We start from the raw sequence: 22,819 nt of genomic DNA on the forward strand, positions 1-22,819 counted from the left end.
GGTTAATGGACACATTCGGTATCAAATACGAACCAAATGAATTGAAACTTTTCGTTGATTCCTCTAAAAGAAGCCTAAATTATCTATTTGGCTATCTTTCTTTCTTCAACATAACTTTCTCTGTCTACCTGAGTTCTAGTATGTAGCCATTTTTGATACGCCTTCTTTTCTTCTTTTTCTTATTTTGCTGTATTAATTGTTTAATTTGACCATGAACTACTATAAATATTAAACTGGGTTGATTCGGTTAAACTACTAAGTATCCCTGTCACAAAAATGTGGTCTCAGATAATGAATAAATGTTAATAAAGCTATTATGTTAAACTTCTTATCATAAACGCCAAAATAAAAATATTGGTTCCACATTTGATGAAATACTTTTCACACCCATAGGTGGCAGTGTTTATCTCTGTGTGGAAAAGACTGACATGGACCCAAATGTGGCCATGAATGAAGTCTTCTTTATGACGCAAAAACAGACAACGAGGTTGCCTCTAAATTAGATGTTTATTCAGCCGGTGACCGTTTTTTGGCTATGTCCATTCTCCAAAACCGACTAAATAAACATTCTCTTTTTAGATATCAATCTAAAATACGTTACTGTCCCACATTACTCAAAACGCTGGAGTCATGAAAGTCTTTGTATATTATTCCTTTCCTTGTTACAAGATAAATTGGAGATGAATATTTAATTTAATGTGAAATTTTCTGTGCATGATAAGACGTTTTCCTCTCTAAAGACACATTACAAATGTGGTGGCACAATGTGGTTAATGGTTTAATACACATTATACGTTTAATCTTTCCAGAATACTAAGTTACTTTCGTGTTTGATTTCCATGCCATTTGTGGCCATATGCCTTCGATGTATCAGGTCCTGGTGGCTGTTGTGTATCAATGTTGTCTGTCCTCTCATTGATCATGAAAAGTAGTAATGAATACTCAACTGGTCTTCATTAACACAGATCTGCAATTTGGACTTCTGGACAATATGGTACATAAATGACAGACTCGATGAACAGTGGGTCGCTTTGCCTTAAAACATTGAGCACAATTTCCCTATACGTCAATCTGCAGATGTAAGCCACAACAGGAGGAAGTCTCCACTGTCTTAAAAATTGTTTTTTGTTTAAGATAAGGAAATGTGCTTTTTCCATAGAGATCTGTTTAACATTTCATATACATAGCCCCTGAGTTTTGATAACAAGTGTTAATTAAGCATTTCCATTCATAATATAATAATTTTTAATAAGTTGAAAGTTCTTTGTATAAAAACGTTTTCTGCAGTTTAAGTGTTTTATGGACATTTCATTCATCTTAGAGTACTGTTTCCTGTTCATCAGTGAATGCTTTTTGTATACAAAAACAGTCATGTAGTCATCTGTTTGTTTCCCCATCAACTTTTAATCTGTTAACAAATATGCTTCTATGAACATAATGTTTCTTGCCCACTTCCCTGTTATATCAAGAAGTCTTTTTCTATGACTTGTTTCATATCATTTTATTCCAATTTATCTCGTGATATGTATACGAGTATATTTGTTTGTTGAAGAAAAATACTCTAAAAATTAAGTTAATTTGATATCTGTTTTGTCCAGTATAGCATGAAACTGTTGATCAGATATAACTCGAATGTACTGCTGGCATAGTTTAACATATCCGTAGTTATTACATTGGTTTGACGTTGTGACAATTCAGAATATAAAGAACACTATCAGTTTTATTCGAAGATACTGGAAATATGTAATATTGCTTTCTTTCAAACAAAACATAACAACCGAAATTAAAGTTCATGAATCGAAAGAGCTCATAATCCACTGTTCTTTTTATTCTAAATATTGTGGTCGGCCTTATCCCTCCTTAGTTCGCACTGCACTGACACGTTAGGTGCTTCAGTTTTAGTGTAAACTTTAGAAACAGCTCTTTCCTAGTAAAGTCCATGGTCCTGATCTTTCTCTATGCTATGAACAAATGAATTAAGAAGTACTCCCTGATTGTGTTCTGTTAGTCCTATCAATTCATATGGCTGATGACACTAACTCTTTGTAACATAGAATGCCAGACATTATGAGGGTCAGAGCCATTCTGACATTACAACGTGTCAGCTATCCATAGCCAACAGCAGAGACTGTAGTAAGTTTTAAGGCCTGCACCATGCTGTCATCAAAGATTTGAGCTTACTGGATTACTGTAAGTCATGAATATTCCTGTAGACTCAAGAACCGATTTGGTGTTCCCTAAAAGGTTTCATTACCTGCATGTACTCTTTCCCACAAGCAAATTCGTTCCATACTTGTTCGTATTCCACCAATTTGTCTAGTGGTGCTGAATCGCTGACGACTCACCTTGTACCAAACAGAGAACGTAACAGAGGTTAATGAGTGAGTTATACATTTCAAAGAGATGTTCTAACATTGAATCTCATTTCTTCCCTGCATTCCGTAAATAAGAACATGGTTTCATAGAATCAGAGATCTTTATGCAACCCTCTGATTCTAAAAACAGTATTTGCAGCAGCCGAAAACAATGAAATGTTTTGCATGAGGTTGACAGATATTCACACAATGAATAAAAAGATTAAATTTATTGCTTTCAGTAAATTTTTTACTCACCAATACCAATATGCAGGCCATTGGTTCATGGGTGAGAAAATGTATCTTGAATTTTAGTTTTTAGTATCGTCTTATGTTAATATTTTTATTTTGTTTTTGGGTGCTAACCTTCGGCTACAGCTTTCAGATACCACTTTACATGGTGAATGGAACCAGAATAGCCTTTAGAACTACTGGAAATTTAGTCGGTAGGGAACATGTCAAAATTCAGCATACATCCCTGTCATATATTAACATCAGCGCTGTTAATTATACTGATCCATTAAAATCTGGAGGATATTAAAGAAAAAAAGGGAATCTGCCCTCTAAAATTGAAAGTGGTGAAAGAACCGATTACTCAAAGAACAAAACACAAATCAGCTACCACTGACTGGTGTCCTACTCGAGATCTTTCCGTTTTAATAAGGGTGTTGTACAGATAGCCCACCAGACCTGCTCTTTTATATATTTCATCTATTGCTTCCAGTTTAGAGCATCACTCATTTTCAAACAGGACCTAAATATAATCAAGCTGTTATCAATGTTTATTTCTATATGTGACGGACTCTCAACAGTTAAAGAGACAAACTGATGTAGAAATGAACAGTATGTATGAGAAGTTTTGAAGTGTCAAGGCTTTAGGTTAGCATCTCTGGTATGTGTCGAGAACAGCTGACGGAAACAACGTAGTTTTATAGAAGCAGAGATCTTTATTTAACCGTCATAGTCTAAAAACCGTATTTGCAGCAGACGAAAACAATAAACGAATTTTGCATGAGGATGACAAATATTCACATAACAAATAATATAATCTCAATATTGCATATAACGATGACTTGCCCGCTTGAAGTTTCAGTTGAACAATGTTCAGTGAGTATTTTCTTATTTTCTAAAGTTCAAAAGGGGCTAAAATCTCGAATGATTTTTCAGTACAGCGAAAGTTTATGAAGCGCAGAAATTTTTATAAGTTTGTGAAACAGTTCAAAAGCAGTCAAACCTTATTGACTGATGAACAACGTCCAGAACGACCACTTGAAGTGTCAACTGCTTCGCTTAAAACCCACATTGACGACCTTATTTGAGAAGACAGACGAGTTGCAGTTGAACATATAACAAAAACAGTTGCATTAATAGCACAATTCATGGCTATATCAGTAACAAGCTCTAGTACAGCAGAACAAGTGCGAAGTGGGGCTCAAAAGATTTGACTCAACGGCGTAAAGAAACAGGACTTGAAGTGTGTAAAGACTTGAAAGAACGTTATGAAAGGAAAAGTGAAGCACACCAACTCATCCTTCCGAAGGAAATCTGGAATGCAAGCATTAGCATGAAACGTCACGTTGAATGTCTTTTGGGATGCCTAGGGTCTCATCATTTTTTATTGTTTTGACGACCAGAGTACAATAAACAGTAACTCTCTCATACATGCTCATAAATGAAGCCAGCAACGTGAGAAAAATGTCGGCGATAAAAAAGGGGGTAATACTGCTACACGACATAGTTCGCACTCACACCACCCACGTCACCCAAGAGACTATTGGAAATAAAAAATGCATTGGGTGACACTACTTCATCCTCCTCATAGCTTGGCCCACTCAACAAGGTTTTACATTAAAAGAAATGCAGCAAGATCGATGAGGTCAAATAATCTGGGGGCAAGTGCCTCAAGAAACAAAACAAAGCCGTCTTTGGATTAGGCTTCAAAAAACTATTTCGCGTTTTGGAGAAATGTATTCATATTAGTGGGTAATACTGTAGACTGAGAGGTACACTACTGGCCATTAAAACTGCTACACCAAGAAGAAATGCTGATGATAAACGGGTATTCATTGGACAAATATATTATACTACAAATGACATCTGATTACATTTTCACGCAATTTGGGTGCGTAGATCCTGAGAAATCAGTACCCAGAACAACCACCTCTGTCCGTAATAACGGCCTTGATGCGCCTGGGCATTGAGTCAAATAAAGCTTTGATGGCGTATACAGGTACATTTGCCCATGCAGCTTCAACACGACACCACAGTTCATCAAGAGTAGTGACTGGCGTATTGTGACGAGCCAGTTGCTCGGCCACCATTGACCCAACGTTTTCAATTGGTGAGAGATTTGGAGAATGTACTGGCCAGGGCAGCAGTCGAACATTTTCTTTATCCAGAAAGGCCCGTAGAGGACCTGCACATGCGGTAGTGCATTATCCTGCTGAAATGTAGGGTTTCGCAGGCATCGAATGAAAGGTAGAGCCACGGGTCGTAACACATCTGAAATGCAACGTCCATTATTCAAAGTGCCGTCAATGCGAACAAGAGGTGACCGAAACGTGTAACCAAAGGCACCTCATACCATCACGCCACGTGGTACGCTAGTATGGCGATGACGAATACACGCTTCCAATGTGCTTTCACCACGATGTCGCCAAACACGGATGCGACCATCATGATGCTGTAAACACAACCTGGATTCATCGGGAAAAATGACGTTTTGCCATTTGTGCATCCAGGTTCGTCGTTCAGTACACGATCTCAGGCGCTCCTGTCTGTGTTGCTTCGTCAATGGTAACCGCAGCCATGGTGTCCGAGCTGATAGTCCATGCTGCTGCTAACGTCGTCGAACTGTTCGTGCAGATGGTTGTTGTATTGCAAACGTCCCCGTCTGTTGACTCAGGGATCGAGACGTGGCTGCACGATCCGTTACATCCATGTGAATAAGATGCCTGTCATCTCTACTGCTAGTGGTACGAGGCCTTTGGGATCCAGCACGGCATTCCGTATCACCCTCCTGCACCCACCGATTCCATGTTGTGCTAATAGTCACTGGATCTCGACCAACGCGAGCAACAGTGTCTCGATACGATAAACCGCAATCGCGATAGGCTACAATCTGACCTTTATCAAAATCGGGAACGTGATGGTACGCAATTCTCCTCCTTACACGAAGCATCACAGCAACGTTCCACCAGGGTACGCCGGTCAACTGCGGTTTATGTATCAGAAATCGGTTGGAAACTTTGCTCATGTCAGCAAGTTGTAGGTGTCGCAACCGGCGCCAACCTGATGTGAATGCTCTGAAAAGCTAATCATTTGCATATCACAGCATCTTCTTCCTGTAAGTTAAATTTCTCGTCTGTAGCACGTCATCTTCGTGGTGTAGAAATTTTAATGGCCAGTAGCGTAGTAATATTCTCTTTTTGTAAAGATAAACAGCTTTCTCCTGTATCAGTCTGTCTCTTTACTGAAGGTCATTTGTATTTACGTACACACACACGCACATACACACACACACACACACACGTACACACACACACACACACACACACACACACACACACATATATATATATATATATATATATATATATATATATATATATATATATATATATAAATAACATTTTTCTTACGAAATAAGATCGTAAATGCTATTTTTCAAATGTGATGCACCATTGTCTTCTTATGTGGATGGTCGTTATATTACCATTGTATTCTCAGATATGATTTGCAATGAAATTTTTTTATCTTTGATGAAATTCGATTTACACTCTACATAAAATTTAAGATTGAGGTCTGTTGTGATTATTTGTCCCTAATAAGAATATTGTTGAAGTTTCCAATATATAATTTTTAATTCTCTTTTCAGATAGATCATTGCCTATGTTATTTGGAATTTTTGCGAAATTTGTGTAAATTTCTATTCCCACTAAAATGTTTATGTAGCTGCATCTTTCACCCCTGTGAAGAAAGGAAAGATTAGAGCTTACATCGATTTGCAGCACACGTGGTCTATGTATAGGTTCTTTCATCAATAATGAAAAGGTCCTCGGTCCCAATTTCCAAACCTGCCACTGCTTAAACTTTGATCAATAACCAGCATTGGTTGGAAAAGACTTCTGGCATGAGAAGTGACCTTCATTCTGGCAAGGGCCTTGTCACTCTCTTGTTCTAGGTGTGGGAAAATGTCTCTAAAGGTGGAAGGATCAGCAATGATCAACAGCTTGAGGACGCCGAAGACATTTTAAGCCACTGCATTAGAGACATATAACGTATATCCACAGGTGGCCTTTAATTCAAAAGGTGTCATTATCAGTGCAGTGGCAAAAATCCCAGAGGACGGAGAGACTGCTTAGGAGGAGGTGACCATGTGAAAGAGATTGAATAATCAACGAAAGGATAACGTTCTATGAGTCGGAGCGTGGAATATCAGATGCCTGAACGAGTAAGGAAACTAGAAGATCTCAATCTAGATTCAGTAAGGGTCAGTGAAGTGAAATGGAAAGAAGACAAGAACTGCTGGTCAGTCGAGATTGGTGCAAATGGCTCTGAGCACTTTGGGACTTAACATATGAAGTCATCAGTTTCCTAGACTTAGAACCACTTAAACCTAACTAACCTAACTTCACACACAGCCATGCCCGAGGGAGCATTCGAACCTGCAACCGCAGCAGCAGCGCGCTTCAAGACTGAAGCGCCTAGAACCGCTCTGCTGCATCGGCCTGCCAGTCGAGTTTAGGATAATATCAGCAGGAGGAGAAAATCGTATAACAGGAGTAGCACTTGTTATGAATAGAAATATGGGCCAAAGAATTTGCCACTGATAACAGTTCAGTGACAAGGTTGTAGGTATCTGAATCGACAGAAAACCGATGCCTACAACGATAGTTTAGGTATACATGCCGACGTCGCAAGCTGATAATGACGAGATAGAGAAAGTATGTGAGGATACTGAAAGGGAAATACAGTACATAAAGGGAGATGATGATACAATATTCATGGGGGCTGGAAGACAGTTGCAGGGGAAGGAGTCGAGGAATAGGTTACAGGAGAATATGGGGGTGGACAAGGAATGGGAGAGGAGAAAGATTAATTGAGTTCTTTAATACATTTCAGCTCGAATAGCGAATAATCTCTTAAAGAATCACAAGAGGAGAATGTATACATGGAAAAGGCCGGGTGATAAGGCAAGACTTCAGTTAGCGTACATCATGGTCAGACAGAAATTCCGAAATCAGATACTGGATTGTAAGGCGTGCCTAGGAGCACGTGTATACTCAGATCACTATGTAGTATAGACGAAAAGTAGGCTGAAGTGTAAGACATTAGTCATGAAGAATCAATGCACAAAGAAGCGGGATACGAAAGTACTAAGGAATGACGAGATACACTTGAACTTCTGTAAGGCTATAGAAACAGCCGTAAGTAATGGTTATTAACCAGTGCAGTTGAAGGGGAATGGACATCTCAGAAAAGGGCCATCACAGAAGGTGGAAAGAAAAACTTAGGTACAAAGAAGGTAACTGGGAAGAAACCATGGGTAACACATGAAATACTTCAGTGGGTATATGAAAGGAGGAAGTACAAAAATGATGCAAGAAGCTCAAAAATACAGAAATTCAAGTAGCTGAGAAATGAAATAAATAGGAAGTGCAGGAAAGCTAAAACGAAATGGCTTAGTAAAAAAAGTGAATCAGTCCAAAAAGAAATCATTGACAGAGGGACTGACTTAGTGTACAGGCAACTCATAACAACTTCCGGTGACATTAAAATCAAGGGTGGTAACATTAAGAGTTCAGCGGGAATCCCACTGCTAAATGTGGAGAAGAGAGCGGATAGGTGGAAAGAATACACTGAAGGCCTGTATGAGGGGAAGATTTGTCTGGTGTGATAGAAGAAGAAACAAGAGTAGATTTAGAAGAGGTAGAGGATCCAGTATTAGAATCGTAATTTAAGAAAGCTTTGCAGGACTTAAGATCAAATAAGGAACAAGGGATAGATAACATTCGATCAAAATTTCTAAAATCATTGGTGGAAGTGGCAACAAAACGACTACTAAAGTTCGTGTGTAGAATCTATGAGTCTGTCGACATACCAGCTGACTTCCGCAAAAGTGTCATCTACGCAATTCCGGGGACTGCAAGAGCTGACAAGTGCGAGAAGTATTGCACAAACAGCTTAACAGTTCATACATTCAGGGTGCAGAGAAGAATAATATACAGCAGAATGGAAAAGAAAATTCAGGGTTAGTTATATGACAATCAATTGGGCTTTAGGTAAGGTAAAGGCACCAGAGACGGAATTCTGACATTGTGGTTGATAATGAAAGCGAGACTAAAGAAAAATCAAAAGTTTTCGACAACGTAAAATGGTGCAAGATGTACGAAATTCTGGGGAAAACAGGGGTAAGCTATATGTAGAGACGGGTAATATATAATATGTACAAGAGCCAAGAGGGAATAATAAGAGTGGACGACCAAGAACGAAGCACTTTGATTAAAAAGGGTGTAAGACACGGGTGTAATCTTTCGCCCCTACTGTACAATATGAACATCAAAGAAGTAATGATGGAAATAAAAGAAAAGTTCAGGAAGGGGTTAAAATTCAAGCTGAAGGGATATCAGCGAAACTATTCGCTGATAACATTGCCATCCTGAATGAATGTGAAGAAGAATTTCATGTTCTTCTGGATGGAATGAACAGTCTGGTAAGTACAGAATATGGACTGGATGACTCATATTTGGACTAGCCGTTTCGAATTATCTGTTCACTCTGTAAATGAATCAACATCACAGTTCAACGTCTATAGATTTTGTTTGTTCAACGTCGCCTGAAAAATCGATACACCACTCAAAATTGCAGATTCATTCTCCATACGTTGCTGCTGGCGATCGGACTCTGAATCCGAGGGTTCTTTCAGGCTACGGTGTCCTTGTCACCAGTCTCCAAGCTTAACACGAAAGGGATGATGATGGTATAATAAAGGTGCTATGTTTCTCCGCGTCAGCACCAAGTATTTAGTTATGTGTTGCCTTATGTTGGTAATTTTGGGAAGGTGACTTTTAGAAGGAGTTGAGTTAAGTTTGGTACGGACACACTTCTTCCATCAGGTACACTCCGGAAGCCATTGCGCAGTGCAGTGCGGAGTCAGCTGTGAATCAAGTGAGCGATTTTCTCTGCCTTCCTTCATCACGAACTAAAATGACTGCCTATTTGCCTCTGTACACGTCCTAATCTCTCTTATTTTACGTATTATCCTTACCTCCACTTCAGAATACCAGCACCAGTCTGATGTGATCCCTTGAATGAAGTGACTTAGCCATCCAAGTCCTCTACACGAAAATACCAGCTCTAGTTTCTATTGCCTACTATTGGACGAAGAGCAGCACTTATACAGGTGCATTTTGACTTACTCGTTCTATGATTCGACGTGTACCTTTCAGCTCACTAATTCTGAAGTCAGCTTCTGTTTTTTTTTACCATTATGTAAGATTTACTGCAGTGTGGTCAGCTGTTGGCTAACCAATCATCCACAAGGTATTTATTGACTATGGATGGTGACTTACCAGGTCGTTTAAAGACCCGTTGCCGTCGTTCCTACTACCTGAAACACTATCGATGTCCATCACAATGAGAAACTCACTGACTACCCCAGCTGACAGCCCCTGCGCTATGATGATCTCTGTAGTCTGTGGTATGGTGCAGTGGTTAACGACTCTTGGTAATTCGAGATCTCAGCCCAGATTCTAGTAACGTTCTTACGCACGGTTCGTGGTGCGCATCTGCCTGTATCCTCCGCCCACATTTCAACTTTGGTTGTCCGTGTACTCGTCAAAGCCAGTTGAACAATTCTATTACCTCTTGATGTAGTTCCTCTGAAAGAACCATCTTGCCACTCTGTTGTCTTGAGTCCATCTCATCACCACTGGCTATTACACTGCAGTCAACCGCGTGAGCGATCTGCCGGTGTACTGTACATGATGTAATGATCGTCCTTTGACAAACTCTGAAAGCTTGTGATAAGCTGGACGTGCACGTCTTCTAAGCACGCGATGATGTCATCTCCTACAGAGATCCAGTTACGTTAGATATAGCCAAGAGCCATCATTTAGCGGCAGTATTAATCATCTATAGCAAAGACTTTTCTCTGTACTGAGAGTACTGAAAAAAAACTCGCGTAAGAATAAAATTTTAATCAATATACCCTACAGGCATGGACATACTGAATGCCAGTTTTGTAGCATTGGGTCAACGTAATAGTGCCGTGACACTTTCTAGTCCGTCACTGTTTGGAGTAGAGAAATGACAAAAGATGTTGTGAACAGAGTAGACGGATATTCAGATAACTTACGGGAATGCAACCGGGTGACATCATCGACAACCACCGATATCTCGACGGAAGCCATCCGTTTCCGGGGGTGAATGGGCAGGGTGTGCTCCTGTTAGCTCCTGTTGAAATATCAGCGGTTGTCAACGATGTCAGCCGGTTACATTACTTGCACATTGTATACGTCTGGAGAAACTAAGGTCTCACAGTGTAGACGGAACTGTTGTATAAATACAAACTAAACTGACGCGTTCACCTTACATAAAGTAAATTGCCTACATTCTTCTTTGATAGAACTGTAGCACAATGAAACTTACCGTTGTATAACTACTCTTCTCTTAAACGCACAGAGAGTTTTTTTTATATAGTCCAAATACAATACAAACTGCGCTTGTGTGGAAGAGACATTGCTTAAATTTGGCACTTCTTTCCTTACAGGTACTACCCATCGTCCTGAATCGTAGACGTCTAGAAGACGGTGAGCCTTATTAGCATCACACTTGCCAGAGTATTCTGCTATACAGATTTTTGGAATACGTTATTTCTCAGCACTGATCTAATACGTTCAAGTTTTCTTAAAGTGTATGTGCTTCTTGAAAGATGTTCCGTTCTCATAGTCCTCTGAGATACATAAAAGCTTTTGCCAATCCGTCATAAATTAGTTCGAAGATCTTTGACCGTATCAAAACTGTCCAAAAAAAGCTGATTACTAAGCTCGTTTTCTTCTTCTCTATGACTCAAGTACGTTCATCCGGGAAAGTGGCGTTAGTTACGTATAACATATGGTGCTTCAAGTAAACTTGTATTTACAACCCATAGCAATAAGTGAAATCTGCATGTAACACTTCGATTATTAAATGATTTCGTGTAAAGGAAATATGTTAAACTTATTAATCGAGCTTGTAAAAGAAAAAGAACAGCTATTGTAAGGCATTCTTTACAACTAAAGGTATATGATACAATAAACTTGCCGATACGCATGCATATGTTAGGAAGTAGAGGTACCATGATACAGTATAACTAGGTGTGGGCAAGGACTGGCTCAGAAATTCTTATTTGCTGTTGAAATGTTCTTGTTAACTGTTCTGTCGTGTAACACCACAAGACTTCACAAAAAGCTTCTCTCTGCCATTACATCTCACCTATGACTGGCTTTAGGTGTGTGTATATCGTATTGGTTGAAGTTTAGATAAGAACTTTCATTGTTATCGTAAAGATGTAAACATACTAATGCAAAACATGAATGAAAGAAAACTGAAATATTTACTCCCGTTGACGACGAGATCATTGAGCACCAACCTCTAACTTGGAGTGGTGGACGAAATCTACCATGATCTTTTGAGAGGAACCACTTTGACAGGGACTATACTGAAACCCGAAACCCGGGTGTCTTTCCATTTTCCAATTCCTTCTGTTGCAATATGCCACCAGTTTGATTAGAAAAAACAGCGTACTGAATGCTAAGATATACATCACTTAAAAAACATTTAATAAAATATATATAGATACCAAAATGGAAGCCAGCCATTTTGTACTCTACTGTGCTTATTTCAACTTTACAGAATTACATTTAACTAAATCTGGCATTCGGTGGAATTGTACAGAGACTGGTTATTTCAGTATCTCTAATAAACTAATAAATGGTCATTAACGGTGATTTCATAAAATTATATTGACACATTTAGACCATACATGGAAACACGATAAGGAAATCGTAGGAGCAACCTGATATTGGCGAGATTAGTTACAAGATCACGGGAATCCGAAGGATTAACTTTTGCTCAGAGAACACTAAAGAACACATAGACCAAAAAAAAAAAAAAAAAATTAGTCAGCCCTGGAAAACACCACCCTGATACTGCTTAATATCGCCTGTAGTCTTGATAAAGGCTTCACTTCGTTGAGGTACACGATCACCAAGAACGTTGAAGCAACCATCCTTGTTCGTTTTTGTGGCGACCTGGGCGAGTGGAGTCCAGGTACGGTATCGAAAACCTCGCTAGACGTAAATGAATCACATACAGCTTGTACAACATCCTCTCCAACATTCCGGTTTAAATCATTCACTGAACTGTCGGTGATGTCGACGCCTTACATCATTTGGAAAGAGCGAGAATCTTGATTCGTCGGACTATATTAAATGCGTACAGTGAGGTGCTGTCGAGTTACTGCGTTCCTTGGTCCACTGAACAATTGCAAATTTGTGTGCGGTTACCTTCGAGATGTTTGCTCGTGAACTGTTTGGCCCGCATTTACTAACTGCAGCAGTTCCTAAGTAGTGTCCAACGGACGCTTAATGATAAGTCGTGGCACTAGGCTCTGGTCTCTGTTGGTTAGGATCTTCTTATGGCCAGAGTTTTTATGTCACATTGCGGGGCAGCGAATAGAATGGAAGATCAGGTTAAAAGTTGTCAGGTTAGGAAGTGTTTAAAACAGGAATGAAGTCTTTCGTCCCTATTGTTCAGTTTACACATCGAACAATTAAAGATGGAAATGAAAGAATGGTTCAGGAGAGCGAATAAAATTCTGAGTGAAAGCATATCAGTGGAGACGAAAAATTCCAGTGTCTGCTAAAAACAATGAACAGCCTAATGTGCACAAGTAATGAATTCAGAGTAAACTGAAGAAAGGGTAAATAAAGGAGGACTAGTAGAAGTGAGATTCGCGTTAGCATCAAAACTGAGAGACATGAAATAAGTAAGGAAAAGTACTGAGCTAACTTGGCACACACGAAACAATGAGGACATAAAAGTCAGAGCATCACGGGCAAACAGGGTGTTCCTGGCCAGAAGAAGTCTTCTAGTACCTAACAGTGACCTTAATTTGAAGAAGAAACGTCTGAAGTTTTACGTTTGGAACACAGTATAGAACAGGTAGGCAGTCTTTTGGGAAGCTGAAGAGGAACAGAATCGAAGCGTTTGGGATATTATGTTATAGAGGAATGTTGAAAACTAAGTTTTCTGGTAAGGTAATACGAAGTAGATGCTTCGGGTTTCATGCCATTAGCTGTAGGTACGTTCTACAGTCCACAGTCATAAACCGACGAAATATGGCAACTTTATTCCTGGCGTGGTCACGCACACGACCAGATAAAATATGTCATTTCTTCCTATCAGTCAGCATTCGCGTAGATCCATCTTACTGCGCTGTTTCATGCAATCGGTTGTCACATACACTCTACTTCACTGCTATGAATTGCGTCAGCATTGAAGAGTCACATGGTTGCGTTGCCAGTAGCCTATCTTTGGGCAATCTTATTCCCCTCGTTTATGATCTGCAACACCATGAACGCCGGTCAGTGCGCTATTACTACATAAGCCACACAGCCTTCATACATCCTGACAGCACAAGCGTCGTCCACTTTCAGTGACGTCATAATTATTCCATTACGAGATCATCATACCACGCCTCTTGTATTAGAAATATACCAGTCAACACGTTTTTGAGTCAACGTATCCACATTTTGACCTCTTCATCACAGCTCCAATACTTTACCATCAGTTAAAATGAAGCAGTATGTAGCTGCAACTTTCACAAGTCCCCAAACAATCATGATTTTGCATCACGTTCAAAATTATCCAATGACCTGTATTATTAATCAAAATACAGAAGATTCATCTAAATTTTATAAATTGGCATTATGTTCAAAAGCATCTGAACGATGATTTTGTGTACATAGGCTCCCATGTTGCAAAGCTTAGTTCGATTATTGTACCAGACTTTATATAAGGCACAGCCCTCAAATAATTCCATATTAAAATTGACTATTATTTATCAGAACCACATTAGGCAGAATCCTGTCCACCGTTGAATTTCATGTGCTGGCGTTGAGCCACGGATTCGTGTTTAGATCTTCTGATGAGCATATCATTCAGTTTATTTCCGGTTCTACAATTTTTTTCTTATATCAGATTACCGTATGTAGTTCAGATATGCCCTTGACAGCCTTCTGCAAATTTACTTTTATTACTGTTTGCGTGATTTTTAAACGATATAGCAAACAAGTTCATGCTGAATATATCAAGATAGTTTTGGTTTTCCTTAAATGTAATAGTGTGGACTTGGTGCAACTTCATGATATGAGATTGTGCAACTGCTGTGAATGTGCTTCTGGGAATTTGTGAGAGTAACACATGCTGCAGACTGCTTTGCTGTATTCTATTCTTTTATGAATTTGAAATAACTAATGGGAAGATTTTTGTGTGATTCTGTTAAATAAGTTGACCAATTTTATTGAAAATTCTCGATGCAATATTTTAATCAGCGAAATAATGTGATAGGTTTAAACACTTATTTCGTAACTGCCTGAATAATATAGCTCTAAGTACTGAAATGCAGTTGTTCCACTATAAATTGATGAATGATGGACTGACGGTCACTATTCTGAACAGAAACATGAATGACTACATCTTCACAGACTTCTGTTCAATAGTAATGAGTCACAATTGAGCAGAGGTCTGCTCTGAACCAATATGTGGTCAAGTCCCAGTCCTTCAGTTGCTATTAAATCAAAGATCTAACAAGGATGTAATCTCCCAAAGATATTTATTTAATAACCTCCCAACAGTAAAAAAAATATAATTCTATATTTCACATTCAGTGTAACTGCCCAACAGATAAGTTCCGAAACCTATCAACAGTAAAATATATAATTATGTCGTTCACATTCAGTGTAACCTCCCAAAGAATAAATTGCGTAACCTATCAATAATACAATGTGACTAATCTCTCAATAAAAAAAATTGTCGCTCACTTATAACCTTTCAGTAATGACTGTGAATTTAAACTGGTGAATTTTGGACGTCAGCAGTGCTGCATTATGGCCCTGAAAGATCATTCTGAATAAAAATTAGAAAATTCTTACCTCAATGATGTCGCCGGATAATGCATATATATCTGCTCCTACAATAAATTTTTGTGGCACAGCCCAGTGCAATGCTGGCCGATAGATTTGTCATGTATGAAAGGAACAACTGGTTTTCCTTTGCAATAATCAGGATGACCAAGGATTGGAGAAATTAGAAAATTCTTTAAATTGAAATGAATGATTGTCAAAAGTTACTTTTTATGAGAAAGATTATTATTAAGAGATTTTTTTTTAAACATTTACTTGGGACTTGATATAACAATACTATATATGCGCTAGGCTGTTTTTACCTTATACTACAACGCTCAGGCTCTGCCATAGCTCCCCACGACGGCCCAGCCAACTCCATACACACGACTGCTCGCTTACAACTACTTACTCCTACTGCTACACAGTTCCTACTGCACTCAACATTGCTCTTTGGTCTCAGATTCTCTTATATCTTACGTATCGCTGGCAGCGCGTGAGCAGTACATCGAAATTACATCCGCTCGAGTGCGCTAGCAACAAATTTCTTAATCATGGACCTCTTACATATCCCTCCACTGGGGGGGGGGGGGGGGGGGGCAAAAATTTGGCAGCGATGGTGAGTCAATTGGACTTGCCATGAGCAACAAATTTTTCTATAATCTATTTAATTTACTAAGTCTACAGTCACAGAGTATATACATTATTGATAAGTGCAGAACATAATAAAAATGAAATAGAGTGCACAGGCACTGAGTTCAGAACAAGACAAAATGTATATGCAGTGAGTACAAAATATATTAACAAATGACATATAGTGCAAACGCACTGTAAAAGTCTTTAGCATTTTTAACATGAATTAGACAGATGAAGGAGTGAAATAAAGTGCACACGCATTGTATAAGTCTTTAGCATTTTTGCAAGAACTAAATAAATAAAGTGCACATGCACTGTAAAAGTCTTTATCATTTTTACATAAATTAGACATATGAGGGAGTGAAATAAAGTGCACACGCACTGTGTACAAAATATATTAACAAATGACATAAACTGCACATGCATTGTAAAACTTTTTAGCTTTTTTACAACAATTAAACATACCAACGACTGAAATAAAGTGCACACGCACTGTAGAAGTCTTTAGCATATTTAGGACAACTGATCTTATTACCAAATGAAATGAAAAGCACACACACTGTATATGTCTTTATCATTTTACAAGAATTTAAATGCACTGTATAAGTCTTTACCATTTTACAAAACTAGGAAAGGAATGGGAAGGATTTCATCATGGATTCAGCACAGTATGTTGCACGTAGCTGCACTGAAAGTCCATATCTTTCTACAGAAGCACAATACCAAGTGAGACAATTTGAACTTCTCTTCCCTGAAGTATTCATCAGTGTAGCCAAGACACTGATATCTTGTATTAATATTGTATGTTATCATTTTGGTAGTACATTGGGTACACCAAACAGTAGGACCATAATAACATCTCCATCGTTCAAGGTGGTGGACAGCTTGATATGTCAACACCACATTCTTGTAGAATTCATACTCTTACACCAACGTAGATTAGTGCAAAAACCAAATATTGTGCTCCATGATCATGAGGATGGACAGGACAAACGGATATTGCAGTAATTTCTGTTAATTAGGTCAGAAGGTGAAGGACATTAAGTCTTATGCTAGTTATCATTGTGAATTACATTAGTGTATCAACCGATTTGAATAATTATTGGCACTCATTGGTTAGTTACTCGACATTTCTATACTATGTATGGAGTATTACAGAACAGTATTGAAAAGTCATCTTATTACAGTAATTATTACAGTACATTATTCATAAGTCATCTAATTACAGTAATTATTGGCACTCATTGGCCAGTTACAAACCATTCTTATGCATTATTCAGAAGTCATCATTCAAAGGAAGAGTTAATTAATGGCATAGCATTTATGTATAAGTCATCATATTACAGTAAACATTGGCATTCATTGACCAGTTACTAAACATGTAGCAAGTACTGAGTATTACAAAACACTATTCGTAACTCATATGATTGCAGTAATTATTAGCACTCATTGGCCAGTTACAAAGTATTCATATAGTTTTACAAAACATTATTCAGTATTATTCAGAAGTCATCATTCATAACAGGAGCTACTGAGTGTAGCTTCAAGCTAATAGTGTTCATATATGATATCATGTAAGTGACATTAGACATATTTAAAATATAAAACATTGGAACTATTACTCAAAGTCTGTAGTACAATAGTACATAGACATAATGAAATCAATACATCAGAGAAATCTGCATTACATTTAGGACTAGAAATATATCTTAAACTGGTAGCATTATTTAGTTGTATACTGGTAATAGTTGGGACTGGTAATTATTTTTTTTGTTGATAGGAATGCATTGCATTGGGATCGATAGTCAATTGCTGGGGCACGAAAATATTAGCTTTTGACTTATTGCTGGAAATAAGGATTAATAATGTCATTCGTCATGAGTCACCTGTAGCAAGGTAATGAAACAAAGGCAGTAAATGTGATCACATTCATGAATGATAGACACAACTGGGTAAAAAAATGCAAGTACTGGAACAGATTTAATAATTAAGTGCTTATAGCATATTAGTATCATGAAAAGCTTCTCCTGGAGAAAATACAAAGTGGATTATTGCCCTGAAAGAAAAAATGTATATTATGCTGAAAAGTAGAAAACTTCGAATTAACAGGTAACGAAACGTGTACTCAATATGTATGTACTGTAGCTGTCTTTTTCAAAACATTCAGTCATTATACTATGCAACATAAGACATGCTGTCAAAAGGAACTGCAACTAATACTTAAATAACTACATAGCATCTCTTAACTAATAGTAAATATATAAACTTCATCATTATCATAATCTGCAAAGAAAGACTTCATTATTCATATTACCATAACTTCATCATTTTCATCATCTGCAAAGAAAAACTTCATTATTCATATTCCATATTCTTCATATAACCATTCATCATCATTTATTATCAACTGAAAAATTAGAAACATTATTCATTATTCAAATTAACATTTACTTCTTACAGCTATTCATAGTACAGAGTTTCTTACTTCTAGCATATTTCATCACTAAAACTAACATGTGTAGTTCTGTCTGACCGTTTGCTCAATTGCCTCGTATTCTGAAAGAAAAATAATTAGTCAAGACTGCTATCATACGATGTGTATAGTATATTCTGGTTAATGCTTGTTAATTCTGATCCTTTTTACTCTTCATGACAAGGTATTGCATTTTCTCTCGTTCATTCCGATGGTGACATTTCCATTTCATAGTAAAACACTGTGGTTTGTTTAACTTATTTCTTTTACACGTTATTGCTTTCTGAAAAAGATGAATAAGGATTAATATGTTGCATTTAAATCATATACCCACTAAATTAAAACTTGTTTCTAGTGATATGACTACGCATACAGCATAGCATGACAGAAAACGTATTACGTCAAAAACATAGACAGTGTTCAAGTGCAAAAAATCTACACACAGTATCATAATGTAGTAGCAAAAATGTAAAATAGTCTAGATATTGAGATATAAGGAAAAATGTCAAAGTCATCTGGTGTTTGTTATATCTTAAAGATTTCGTAGTACATACAGACAAAACAGGAACACAATCATACATACACGAAAAATGAAAAAATGTGCACGGTCTTATGTCTAACGACAAGAAAAGCGTCCTGCTAACCTTACCTTGCCGAGTACTTGCCAAGAAAAAATATACGATCAATATCAGTAACTAGTCACACAAATATAATTGCATAAGTGGTACTATAAAAATTAGGAAATGGAATTACACTGTGATAAGTCAAAGTATGTTCATTCAATAAAGGGTTTAATATTGGAGACATGGTGATTGCCCTTGCTTTTTCTGGTTCTCAAAGTTTCAACGTGCACTACATTAGGGTGAGGAATGCTTCGTATTCTATACAGACCTGCATATAGAAGTTCAAATTTACTGCATCTACTCTTTCCTCTGTTGGATAAATAGTGCGTACGTACTAATATCTTCTGTCCTATGTGGAAGTCACGGCGTGTACAAACCTGTTTTTGCCGTCTTCTCCGGCGCTCTGCTGCACGTTTGATGTTGTTGAGCTCAATGTCAATTATTTCATGGTGACGTAGTCGACGAGATGTAGGAAAAGATACTAATTCTTTAATTTTGTTAGGTGGTTCAACATTTTTCAATATAAAAAGTCGGAGATAGCATAGTAGATTCATTTGGTATGGAGTTAATTACATCCTGGAATGAGAGTATGTGTGTATCCCAATCAATATGATTTTATGGCAGTATATTCTACACAGTTTACCAATTTCTTTCATTAGTTGTTCAGAAGGGCTCGGAGAAGCGTGACACCTGGATATATGGATTGGAGAAATGTTTCTAGCTCGTGACATATGGGTCTGTATTGCAGATCGAAATTGTGGTCCATTGTCCGAAATTGCTTTCAATACATGCCCTACATGAAATAAAAAATATTTTACAAACGCATTCGAAACAGATTTAGCAGTATCTTTGCGTAACGGAGTGAAGGTAACAAATGTCGAAGTGAGTTCAACAGCGACAAAGATGTAGCAAAAACCTCTATTAGTTCTGGGAATCGGTCCAAAAATGTCTACAGCGGCCATGTGTGTTAATTTAATCAGTACAATGGGATGTAACGGAGGAATATGTGAAGTAGTGTCTGATTTAGCTTTCTGGCAGATTTTACATGACGCTAAAACTCGTCGAATACGTTTCTCCATGTCAGCAAAATAACAGTTCTGTCACAGTAAAAGAAAACATTTTCTTGCTCCATAATGTGCGTAACTTAAATCAGTATACCAAATTAATTTGTTAACAAGCTCGTCAGGAATACATAATAACCAATTGTTGCTGTCAGGGTGAGAGCGGCGAAACAGAATGTTATTGCGTACAATGTAATGGTTTCTAATGGTAACATTATTCTTATCTTGCCAAAGGCGTTTAATTTCTTTCCACACGTTGTCTTTGCTCTGCTCTTGTGCTTTGTCCCGTAATGACGCCGAAATGAAATTTTCAAATGCAACTTGCTGGATATACATGACGCTAGAATTTTCTTGGCAGAAGTTGGTTGCGATGTTTTGCTGATTGTAGCTGAGAGAACGGGATAGTGCGCCTGCTACAATATTTTGTGTACCGGGAATGTGAACAGTTGTAAAATTAAATTCCTGTAAATGAAGTTTCCATCTGCTTAACCTGTCATGTGTAAATTTAGCTGAAAGTAAAAACTGTATAGCTCTATGATCTGTGTAAACGGTAGTATGTCTTCCATAAAGAAAATGCCTGAATCTCGTACATGCCCACACAACACATAATGTTTCAAGTTCTGTGACAGAATAATTGCGTTCAGCGGGTGACAGAATGCGACTTGCAAAGGCGATGTTTTTAATTACTGTAGTACCGTTTTCTTCAATTTCCTGAAAAATGTGTACGCCTAAAGCTGTGTTAGAACTGTCGGTGGCAATGGAAAAATTTCTGGTAAGATCTGGCTGTGATAAAAGTGGTGCATTGAACAAGGCATGTTTCAAATTAACAAATTCAGAATGTGCTTGTCTATCCCAGGACCAAATAGGGTTTGTACCCGTCAATTGGCATAATCTAAGGGTGTTTAAAGCAGAGTAATGAATAAATTTACGGAAAAAGTTAATTAATCCCAAAAAGCTGCGTAGTTGTTTCTTCGTCGTTGGAACAGTAATGTCACGTAAAGCATGAAGTTTTTCCGGGTCAGGCGCAATGCCTTGTGCTGAAATTACATGTCCAAGAAATTTTATAGTTTTGCCAAAGTGTGATTTCCTAAGATTAACTGTGAGTCCTCGTGAACGAAAAGTTTGCAACAGTTGTTCAAGAATCAAATTGTGTTCAGACCAGTTAACTTATGCGATAGCGATTTTCTCTACATACGTTGTGATTCTGTCTTTCATGCAAAAGTGTGTATCGGATGATGTCAAAACTAATAACATTTTCGTGAACAAGATTCTGTGTGTCAAAAGTATGGCTTACGTTGCTGGAAGATGCAACCTATACAGTATCTAGTCAAATTCCTTCTGATGTGCTGTTATTTGCGGGAGGATGCTATGGCATTTCAACTAGTTGTACTGTTCTGTTATTTCTTCCTGACGTATTACGTTCGGAATGATACCGACTGTCTGGTTCATTCATGATAATCTTGTTGTTGCGGATGATTCTGCTGCTGGTAAGACCGACTTTTATGCTGAAAACTGTGCTCATTACTTTTACGTCTGTCATAATAATCATTGCTATACGGCGCGTTTCGATACAAGTTGAAATGATGTGTCTTCTGTACGTAGTGATTTCCTTGCTGCTGTGCGTTACTATTTGGTGGAGCCGACGCTATACGTGAAGGCGGCGAAACATTAAAGCTTCGTTGACCTTGCAGACTACATTGTTGGTTAGGTATGCTAACCGACTGGTTTTGTAAATGTGGAAAAAACCCTCTATTGTTGCCAAACTGTGTCTGCGATAGCTGAAAATTTTGTACATACTGATGATTAAAATTTTTGTCTGCTATTAAAGTTCTCGTGGTTGTCATTTCTAGAGCGTATAATGATAACTGTCACTATCAGGTAAAGCTTGTCATATCAGATTTTCCTTACTCATTCCTAATCCTAGATGGATCGATAGTTGAAGAGCTGTTCTGATAGATATAAAGGATAGTAAAGGAGTAGGCCGCAGTGCAGAAAACTAAAGAAGAAATAGCACTACTCCGTCTCGGGGCCCTGTGCACGCTACGGCACATATTCATCGAAGCATAATGAATCCCCTGAGGTCTATTACGTGCTGCAAATAAATTTTAGATTCTGCGTTAGAGGCATTGCCGGTGAAAATTCAAAAGCAAATTGTTGTATCCAGTCAAAAGGGTGAATCTTTGTTCTGTCATTTTTAAGTGCTTGTAATCAAAATTATCGTCTCTGAGTGTCTGAACAGGTTCAGGATTGCATGAGAATCTGTTTGTCTGTGTCTCTTCGGATTCTAAGTCACGTAGTCTCTGTAAATTACCTAAGTTACACTGGCTGTGTGTGTGTGACAAATGTTCGGAATGTGGCGTATGCTGTGACGTGTTAGTGACTGAAACATTTTTCATTTCTGTCACTTTAAAACGTTCGTCAATTTGACTGTTCTGTTGTTCAAATTTCTTATCGACTTCCGCATCCAGTGTGTGTGAAAGTTCTGCTGACAATTTAAACTCGT

Source organism: Schistocerca piceifrons, unplaced genomic scaffold (assembly GCF_021461385.2).
Source record: "Schistocerca piceifrons isolate TAMUIC-IGC-003096 unplaced genomic scaffold, iqSchPice1.1 HiC_scaffold_2356, whole genome shotgun sequence".
Taxonomy (NCBI): domain Eukaryota; kingdom Metazoa; phylum Arthropoda; class Insecta; order Orthoptera; family Acrididae; genus Schistocerca; species Schistocerca piceifrons.